Genomic DNA, 11,567 nt, shown 5'->3' on the forward strand with positions numbered 1-11,567 from the left:
TTAAGTGTATAATTTTTCTCAATAGATTTTAAACCTAGTCATTACCTTTTTAGTTTAGTATGTTTAGTGTATAGACAGGTTTATTATGAAAAAAATAATTCTATTGAAAAACTTTTGAATATTGATGTAATATCAACCTTTTACACGTGTCAATAGTCAAATTCCAATAGTTAAGTAATTAATCGAAGTCATCCTAGTTACCACAGTGGAGGTCCAGTTACCCAAGAATTTTGTGTCAAAGAGTTACAAGAATATTGTGTCATAATGTTCTAATAATGTTAAAATATAATTTCCCTGCTGACAGGCAGCATGGCCATGTCGATCTGTCCATCCAGTAAACACTTAACTGCACGGCAGCATATCTTGAAATGTGTTGGTTAGATTGCCATTAAATTTAGTGACCCAATTCATTCTCCTCAGACAATGAACCCTGTCAGTTTTGGTTACCTTATGACCTTTACTCTAATGCCACCCTCAGACCAAAATGTCAACTTTGCACACAAGATGTCAGGAAATGTAATTAGTGAGTTGCCATAATATTTGATGAGAACATTCATACTTCCAAGAGGAAGATTCCTCTTGATTGTGGTGACCTCATGATCTTTCCTAGTTGTACCCTAAGGCTAAACATCTGACTTGTACACAACATGTCTCTAAATGTAATGGACAGAAGTAATTTGGTGAGTATACTAATGCGTCCCAGGGAATAAACTTTGTCAATTTTGGTATTACCGTCACCTCTCCTCTAGTGCCACCCTTAAGCCAAAATATCAAATTTGATATTTCAAATATTGGGCAGATTACTATGAAAAATTGTTAAGCACATTCATGCTACCCAGAGGTTGAACCCTGTCAACTTTTGTGACCTCAATTAATTTTCCTGTAGTGCATCCCTCAGGCCAATATATACAAACCCTGATCTCCCAACACTTGCTAATGCAAGCCCACTGGCCCACCGAAGCCCACTGGCTTGGTGCTTGTTGGGGTAATCCCCAACAAGCACCAAGCCAGTGGGGCACCAGCAATTGAGGCCATATGCTACTTAAAATACTGCAAAACATTGTGAGAATGTTTGTAAAGAACCTAAACCTAACATCAGGTTTCAAGAATGTTTTGTCATAAGGTTCCAAAAAAATGGTAAAAAAACATTTTTAAAATGTTCTGATAAACCTTAAACTAACCTAAATAACATTCTGGGAACATTAAAAACCTGCCACTGAAAATGTTTTAAGAATGTTCCAAAAATATTTTAAGAATGTTACCGTTTGTATAATGTTTTTAAGTCATGTTATCCTACTCTAAAATAATGGGAAAATTCTGGGAAAATTAAAAAAAAAAAAAAACTTTTAAAAAAACATTTAAAAAATGTTAGGCCATGATGTTCTGACAATGTTAGCATAACATTTCAGCAATGTTACCACAGAACATTTTTCGAATGATTTTAAAGAATGTTGTACTATTCTAAAATTACAACAGCATTTTAGGGCATAATGTTCTAATAATAATAAAAAGAACATTCTGGGAACAAAATAAAAATGTGCCACTGAAAACATTAATAGAGCATTGCATGCTAATGTTCTCAGTACGTTTTTAGAACATCAAATTTCCAGCTGGGTAGACCGGTCCAAACAATAACTTAACCAAAAAACACATAAACAAATCCATAACCGATATGCTGTCTCTCACTTCTTAAACTGACTGCTCCGGCTGTCGTCAGCTAACCCAGACGATTGCTGAGCCCAAAGTCTGTATTTCATTACTGTATCAAATACAAGAAGACAAACAACTGCTTGACTCAATAGCAGAAGCAGCATCTAAACTGGTAAACAATGGCCACTCTTCCCTGGCATGGTCCAAATGACAAAGAGCTCAGCAAAAGTTCAATTGTATGGGAAACATTTGCCAAGGCTTGGAGCTGAACTGAAAACCTACTCTACATCAGCTGTTACTGATCCATGGACTGTTGTCAAGGGTTGGAGTGGAAAAATATCCATGATACCTTTTCTGCCCTTTCCCACAATGTACAGGTACCAGGTGCTTGAAGAACTGGAGAATTATTCTAACGCTGCCCAGATTGAGATTGCTGATGAAACCGCTAATGTGGCATCAGCACCACCCAAGTGGGCTGTCGCGTGGGGTCCTTCTGGTGTGCATTTCATGCTGTGACTGACACCAGGCATGTCGATCCTCATTACTGCCGTCCTTTCAGCCTGTGGATACATATCTGCTGCTGGGCCAAGTGTGAGGCTGCCTGGAAGTACACCACATCAGGCTGGTGCACGGCCTCTTCTCTGGGTTGTAGCTCTGCGATCTACTCATTGCTCCTGGCCGCCTCCTACCCCAGTATCTCAGACGCTCTTCTGAGAAATACATCATGTGTGTTCTTATATTAGAAATGAAGAAAAACTGAATGCTGTATGAAAGGGAGTGTCCTGGCTCCTGTCAACACAGACCCTAATGTTTTTCACTCTGATAACTGTTACACTTGGGATGTGCAATAGGTGAACGCACACATCACATACACACAATTCATAATCAAATTTATTGGATGTCATTTGAATTACACACTCCCTTTCCTCTCAAAACAGTCTCATTTCTTCATGGCATGGATTCCACAAGATATTGGAAACATTCCTCTGAGATTCTGGTCCATGTTGACATGATCACATTATTTCTGCAGATTTGTGAGCTACATTCATGCTGCCAATCTCCAATTCTACCACACGAAAGATTCAGGTCTAGTGACTGGGGAGGCCATTGAAGTACACTCGTCACAGCTGATGGAAGCAGAGGGCTAGAGGACAGGGAGCACAGGAATGGGGCTGGGGATCACAGGGGGACTGCAGGAGGACTGGGCAGGGGCAGAGCAGGAGACCTCGGGTGGACGGCCCAGAGGCCGGAAAAGTGGAGCCGGAAACTTCGGGCGGATAGCCAGGAGGGATGAAAAAAGGCGAAGGCAGAAGCACAGGCACGACTGCTCCGGGTTGTGGAGACAAAGGCAGGGATGAAGCTAGGTCCACTCCGGAGGGCATCGGGGAAGGCAGAGGCAAAGGGGGAATCTCTTTGGAGAAAGAGCAGGAGGCCGACGGCAAAGGCGGGATCCCTCTGGAGGAAGAGCAGGAGGCCAATTGTGAGGACAGGATCCCTCTGGATGCTGACCTGGAGGTCAACGGCAGTGAAGACAGGTCCTCTCAGGAAGCCTAGCAAGATGGCGACTTGGAGGCCAGCAATGTGTGCAAGACCACTCTGAAGGCTGGCGCTGGACTGCTCTGGAGACTGGCATAGAGACTGGAGGTCTGGAGAGGAAGCCGGCACCAAAAGATTCAGCAGCAGTTTGGAGCTGAGAGGCAAATCTCTGGGATGCTGAGCAGTAGATGATCAGATGGAAATTAGGCTGGGTGTGGCCAAAGGCAGCTGACTCATGATCTGGGAGGCCAAACAATGTGTCAGAAGGAACTGCCGGCGGGGCCTGCTGCCTGGGAACTTGGACCAGGCTTGGTGTTGGCCGACTCATTAGCAGGCTCAGCATCACACCCTCAACTCAGGAACAGAAGAGACGTTGGCTGGGAACCCCGATGCAGGAACAGGCGAGACATCAGCCGGAGCAGCCGACTTGGGAACAGGTGAGACGTCCGCAGGGTCAGCCAACTCAGGGTCCGGCTTGGGCCCCGGCTGGGGGACTAGCTGGGTGTTGACTCAAGAGAAGAAGACTGCTGGCTGACATACCCCGAGCTGAATCAGCTGGACAGCAGGCTGAAATGCAGGCTGAAAGCTAGCATGCTGGAAGCTAGGGCTCAGATGCAGGTTGAAGTGCAGGCCATAGGCTAGCAGGCCGGGTGCCATTGGAAAGTGCCGACTGGAATGCTGGCTGAAGAACACGTGAGATAATACACAGACAAACTGACAAATAGCAAGAGACAGAGTATAAATAGTGACTGGGATAATTAGGTGACAAAACTGAAGTCATTGTCATGTTCATGAAACCAGTTTGAGATGACTTTCACTTTGTGACATGGAGCATTATCCTCCTGGTAGTAGCCATTACAAGGTGGTAAACTGTGGCCATAAAGGGATACACATGGTCAGCAACAATACTCAGATAAGCTTTGAAATTCAAACCATGATTGAGTGGTATTAAGGGGCCAAGAATACATTCTCCACACCATTAAACCACTACCAGCTGCCTGGACTGTTGACATAAGACAGGTTGGGTCCAAGGATTCACGCTGTTGACGCCAAATTCTGCCTAAGCAGAAATCCAGATTCATCAGACCAGGCTTTATGCCCTTATAACCAATATAGCCTACATAGTTCAACCCATGCCAAGCAGACAGTATGATTCTCAGATCCTTCCATGGTCAAATTCAAGTCAATGTGCTAGTTCTTCTCCGAGGAAATATTTTTCTGATAATAATCAGAATAATTCCTATTCATTTCATAATATACACACTGCAGGACATCAACCCAGAGCGACCCATCAAAGGAAGCTTCCATCTCCCTTGTTGCATCCATTCTACGAAAACTCAAAAGTTTTGCAATATAAAATCGTAAAGGTCTGTAAAATAGACTCACGACATATGATTTCGACATGATGTGTTTACACATTTTTTATCAATTTCTGTATCCAGAATATGATGTTAGAGGACATGCACCAAACATGCAGTATGTTGTTGTATATCAAGTAAAGACAAGATCATGAAACATTTATGTAAATAAAATGACAATTGTCACACAAGGCTTACTTCCTGTTGCCAGTAGGTGATGCTATTACTGTGATTCAATATTGGCCTGGAGATCCATTCAAGCCAGGACTCTTATCAAATGCATCATCAAGGTCTTAAGGCTTTTCTGACCACATCTGAGATTGTCTGGTCAACCTGCTAGGAGGAGTACATCAAAATCTAAAACATGTAATTTCCTGTTGTCAGTAGATGGCGCTATGAAAGGTTGGCAGTTTCACATTGCAAAAGTCACACGAGATGTCGATCTGATTAATTCTCTAGGAGGTTGTTAAAGTATACCTGCTGTAAATGGATGCAACAAAATTGCACAGTAAATTCAAAATAGCTGACTTCTTGTTGGTTTTAGGGTATGGCTCCAAGAGGCTTTTTTCGAAGTCTAGGGATTTTACATGTGGCTACTGAATTTCATACGTGTAGGAGATACGTAATGTGAGGGCTACTTTGTTAAAATTTTGTAGGGGGTGCTATCGAGGCATTTTGCCCCACCCAATCCTTAAACCCATATCAGATATTAATTTCTGCCACTTCTGACACATGGTTTCACGAGTTTTCAAGCATCCCTCCCTCGTTAACAACAACTTCCTCATTCATGGCGATATAAATCGAAATTTGCCGCACACCAGGACAACACCATCCAAATAAAACTCACAATATTCACCAGTTTCTTGGTGTCCATCTCTCTGCTGACCTCACCTGGTCTCTCCATACCAACCCTGCAGTCAAAAAAGCACATCTCCATTTCCTGCGGAGACTGAAGAGAGCCGGTCTACCACCACACATCTTCACGACCTTCTACAGAGGTACTGAGGATACCGTAGGGATCTCTCTCCCCTCCATCCAGGACATCTTCCAGACACACTGTATATAGTTTTCTGTGTAACCGCATTTTAGTAATTACTGTATATACAGTACATTAAGAAAGTATTCAGACACCTTCACTTTTTCACATTTTGTCATGTTGCAACTTTATGCTAAAATTGTTTAAATTCGTATTATCCCTCATCCATCTACACTCAATACCTCATAATGACAGAGTGAAAGCAGAATTTTAGAAATTTAGAAAAACTGAAATATTACATTGACATAAGCAGTCAGACCCATTGCTATGACACTTCAAATTTAGCTAGGTGCCTCCCATTTCTGTTGATCACATCTGAGATGTGAGTTTTCTGCCCCTTGATTCGAGGCCACCTGTGGTAAATTCAGTTGTTTGGACATGATTAGGAAAGGCAGACACCTGTCTATATAAGGTCTCACAGCTGACAATGCATATCAGAAATGGAAGAAGTTAAGAACAACCACTCTTCCAAGCACTGGCCAACCGCCCAAACTGAACAATCGGGGGAGAAGGGCATTGGTAAGTAAGGTGACAAAGAACGCAAAGGTCACTCTGGCTGAGCTCTGGAGATACTGTGTGGAGAAGGGAAAAACTTCCAAAAGTTCAACCAACACTGCAGCTCTCCACAGATGTGGGCTTTAGGGTACAGTGGCCAAACGGAAGCCTCTCCTCAGTGACACATGAAAGCCTGCTTGGAGTTTGCAAAAAAAGCACTTAAAGGATTCTCAGACATTAAGAAACAAGATTTTCTGGTCTGATGAAACCTAGATTTAACTGTTTGGCCTCAATTCTAAGCATCATGTCTGGAGGAAACCAGGCACCTCTCATCACCTGCCTAATACCATCTCAACGGTGAAGGATGGTATTAGGCACCTAGCAACAAATCTATTGACTTTTTGGACAAACTTAGTTACTTCATGTAGAAGAAAGTGGCAGCATCATGCTTTTGGGGGTGTTTTTCAGTTCAAGGGACAGGGAGACTGGTCAGGGTTGAGTGAACCGAGCAAAGTACAGAGAGATCCTTAATGAAGACTTGGTCCAGAGCACTCAGGTCCTCAGACTGGGCTGAAGATTCACCTTCCAACAGGACAATGACCCTAAAGCACACAGCCAAGAGGTCGACAACGTAGGAGTGGCTTAGGGACAACTCTGTGAATGTCCCTGAGTGGCCCAGCTAGTGCCCTAACTTGGACCCAATCGAACATCTCTGGAGAGACCTGAAAATATCTCTCCAGCGATGGTCCACATCCATCCTGATAGAGCTTTAGAAAACCTGCAGAAGAAGACTCGAGGCTGGGGTTTTTTTCTATTTTAATAAATTTGCAAAAATTTCTCAAATTCTGTTTTTACTTTGTCATTATGGGCTATTAAGTGTAGATTGATGAGGGAAATAATGAATTTAAACAATTTTAGCATATAAGACTGCAACATAACAAAATGTGGAAAAAAGTGAAAGGGTCTGAATACATTATGAATGTTCTGTAAATGAGTCACATTTTGACACATGGTAAAAATTCCATTTTACTGTTTTGATGACCAGTGTATTTCCATTACTGTTAGCACTGTATATCCATCGCCAGCTTCGTTGAGAAGCCAACTTTTTGTCATGCTCACATGACAGCATTCATGTGAAAACAAGTTGTGTCCACACTGGCATTCCCATGTTGTTTTAGTAGACACAGAAAAATGGACTGCACTTATGTAGCGCTTTTCTAGTCTTATTGACCACTCAAAGAGCTTTATACTACATGCCACATTCACACACAATCATATAGCGCTTTTTCTATACAAACAGCACTTTCTATATACACATATATTCACACACAGATGATACATATGCGGCAATTTGGGGTTCAGTATCTCACCCAAGGACACTTCGACATGCGGACTGGATGAGCCAGGAATCGAACCACTGACGTTCAGGTTAGTGGACAACCCACACTACCTCCTGAGCCACAGCTGCCCCCAAAACAACTGAACAACATAAAAATGGCTAAATCTCATCTTCTTCGCCCTCTTTTCACTTCAAAAACAACAAAACTAAATCATCTGGTTAAGGGTGTGACAGAGAGTAAGACCGACCGAATCATCATTTTATGGCTGTAACATCGTTTGACAAATGAACATAAATACAGGTTAATGACAGCAGTTGACAGCTGATGTCCTGTATCATCAACTATATAAACGTTTAAAATGCATTATTACAAAGAAGGTTGGAGACGACATAAAGGTGACATCTTAACTTTGATGCCACATAGACTCTACTCAAACTGGGCAGCTACAGACACAACTGATTACTCAGTCCATGCAAACTCCATTCAATATCCCCCTGCTCTCTGTGATGGTGACCATCACTGTGTTTTAATACAGTCAAATTCATGATATACATGCGGCAACCTCAAACACGCTGTTGGTTAATATGCTTTCTGTAGATACATCACTCTTTAACATCACTCTACAACTGTGAGTGAAGTGTCAGATACATATTTAATCAATATTACATATTCTAAACTGCTCAGCTGGTTTTGTGTTTGTAGATACAGTTTTATTAAGAAACCATTCAAAACCATTTCTACCTTCTTTGTTAACAAAATGTAAGTACAAATCTTTGAGTCATAGCTATTTTAGAAAGTAAGTTACCTCTAACTTTTTGAAAGCTAAACCTCACAAGATTTGATGGTGAATGTGAAGGGATTCTGACTCTATAAGTAGACCAGACTGGTCGCATGAGTTATGTCTAGTTAGTGACACTGTGACTTTCTTCTGATGGAAAATCAACTGAAATAAAAATAAAGACATAAGATAAAACCATGATTTATCTGACAACAGAATTTTGGCATTACAATTTATACAGTTCAGTAGTTGTACCAGTTTCCAACAGCTGAGTCTTTTTCGGTCAGCTGTCCAAGTGAACGTCCAGTACAATATCCAACAGTTTAACTTCATCTATAATGGAATGTACTTTCTCATCCATCTCTGTGACTTTCACATTGCTTGGACCGCATTCCGTTTCAGTCATGAACCCATTTGCTTTACCAAGATGTTTTTTGACATCCAACATTATATTAACCATTTCCTCTTTATTTCTCTCAAGGTATTGCTCTGTGATGACACAAAATTGAATTTGAGTTAAATACAACTCCTAACACATGTGTTTTCCTCTGCTGATTTATGACAGAACTTAAACCTCTAAGTTGATCAAGCCTAATTGACAAAAGGAGAGGTTCAAGATGGGAATACGAAAATGTAACACTTTTTTCATATGCACATGAATAATACTATACGTATCAATCTTCAAATAGGTCCCTCTTACTTCAGTATTCCTCTCCATCTTAGAAATCAACCCCTTCAGGCTCTGAAACACAACTTAAGCAGCCATCAGCTTTCTCTCCATTCTTCAGGCCTCTCCGGTGCTGACAGAATGAAAACTGCAGTATTTCTTAGATGGTGGGTAGCTTAGTGCTTTCCTGAGTGTCCATTGGTTAGTTTTACGGAATAAGTTGACAAACGAATCCACCAAATACGCACAGTGATCCCGTGTCTGTCTGCTCTCTTCTCTGCCTCCCTGGAGTCTACAAATTTCAGCAACATTGGAAGCACATTCCTAGGGTGTATTATAACAAAGATAATAGAAGAAACATTGAGAATGATGTGCCACCATGTTGGTGGGACTCATCTGATTTGCATGAGGTGAAGCTAAATAAGATCTAATGCTGGGCTGCCAGAAAGGTTCTGTGTAAGTCTGGAAAGCAATGGAGTGAAAAATTTTCTTTGCTGCAGAACTTGAAACATTACTGAAGAAACTATTAGAACTGCATGTATGTATTCTTTGTCTCCTATTCTTCCAATCGCAAAAGTGCTCATTTGAATGAAGTCAATAATCAATGTTTCATGGGCTTATTAATCTATTATTTATCATATAAACAACTCTTTAACAAATTTTACCACTTTTTGATCTTATAACTATTTATTATGTCTTGTAAAATCACTGCAGAATATTTCACTTATTAAAATAGCCTAGGCTGGGCTTAAAAAAAAAAAATCAATCTCTACCTTGTATTTTGCACTACAGAATTTTTACAAACTTTTATTAAGTAAGAGAGCCAAGGCAGCAGTCATAGTATGTGAATCCAGTGTTAATGGATTGAAATAGTGAATCAAAATGACACTTCATTCTGATTATGACTCTGTTAAATGTTTTCATTGTCTAACTATATAGATGGAGCAGTGTAGCATACATTCATGATGAGTAGCGATAAATGCATTTCTTAGGCCGAATGCTGAAAGAAACTGAACAAAAACAAATTTCTTGAGTTGTTGTACACTGCACAAGAGCTGCCAGTATACAGGTACACTTCATCTCATGGGGCTAAATATTAAATTCCTAATTGTGACTGGATTAAAATATAAATGACAAATGATGCATAAACATTGTGTGCATCCCTAGTTTATACTGTTACCATTATAATATGTAGACCATATGATATGTTGGAGGTCACTTTGACAGTGTGTGAGACATTTCCCATTTGCTTATTACTCAGTCTACAGTAAGCAAAACTGTGCTTACTGTGGTGCAGTAAAATGTCATATCTACAAAGAGATCAAATAAAAAATGCACATTTAGCATTTAAATGCTTAAAAGTCCATTTGTGATGCATGTAAGCAACACTGAAATTCTAAATCTAAAATTAAAGCTGTAAACAGCGTTGATTGGGCCCTAAAAACCTCATGCATGTCAAGGGTGCTGGTGGGATGCCGGTTGACGCAGCTATGCACTTTCGCAACCACTGGTGACTGTGTGAACGAGTAAGGTGTTATTTCCTGTGTTGAGTGCCTGGTGGCAGACTTGACAAAATAAAAATTTTGTATTAATTCCTGTGTCCAAAATTTGGCATTTGAGAACATGCACCAAACATGCATTATGTTGTTGTATATCAAGAGTAGACAAGAACATGAAACTTTTACTTAAATAGATGATGATTGTCACACAAGATTTACTTCCTCTTGCCAAAATGTAGCGCTATTATTATGATTAGATGTTGGCCTGTAGATGTCTTCAGGCCGGGATTCTTACCAAACATGTGACATTTGGGAAATATCTGTGGATGTGGATTCAAGTTACAAACATTTTGTGTTTTCATGTCAAAACATCAAAATTCTCTGCGCCACCAGGAAAAGCTGTTAAATGAAAACTCAGGAGGATCTGACCTCCAGGGTCATTTGTCAAGCAGTGTTGAATGAGCCCTCATGGGATGAAGGCTTGGGATGTTACATGTGCCTAAAAAATTTCATACATCTAGGTGAAATGTACCGCAACGGTTACTTCAGTAGCCACCCCTACTTCTGTATGGGGGGAATCAAGCCACTTTACCACACCTAATACTGAGACCCATATCAAATATTAACCACTTTCATAGCGCCACAAGGTTGGGAATTTCACATTGCAAAAGTCACACAAGGTGTCGATCTGATTTATTCTCTAGGAGGAGGTTGTTAAAGTATACCTGCTGTAAATGGCAAACATTTACAGCAGTACCAAAATTGCACAGCAACAAAATTGCACAGTAAATTCAAAATGACTGACTTCTTGTTGGTTTTAGGGTATGGCTCCAGGAGGCTTTTTTCGAAGTCTAGGGATTTTACATATGGCTACTGAATTTCGTACATGTAGGAGATATGTAATGCAAGGGCAACTTCGTTAAAATTTTGTAGGGGGCGCTATCGAGGCATTTTGCCCCACCAAATAATTAGACCCATATCAGGTATTAATTTCTGCCACTTCTGACGCATTTACCAGGTTCCACGAGTATTTAGTGCATCTCTCCCCCATTAGCAACAACGTCTTCATTCATAGCAATACATCAAAATTTGCCGTGCCACCAGGACAACGCCATTCCATGAAAACTCACAATTTTCACCAGTTTCTTGGTGTCCATCTCTCTGCTGACCTCACCTGGTCTCTCCACACGAACTGTCAGGTGTAAATG

This window comes from Xiphias gladius, chromosome 16 (assembly GCF_016859285.1).
Source record: "Xiphias gladius isolate SHS-SW01 ecotype Sanya breed wild chromosome 16, ASM1685928v1, whole genome shotgun sequence".
Lineage (NCBI taxonomy): Eukaryota > Metazoa > Chordata > Actinopteri > Istiophoriformes > Xiphiidae > Xiphias > Xiphias gladius.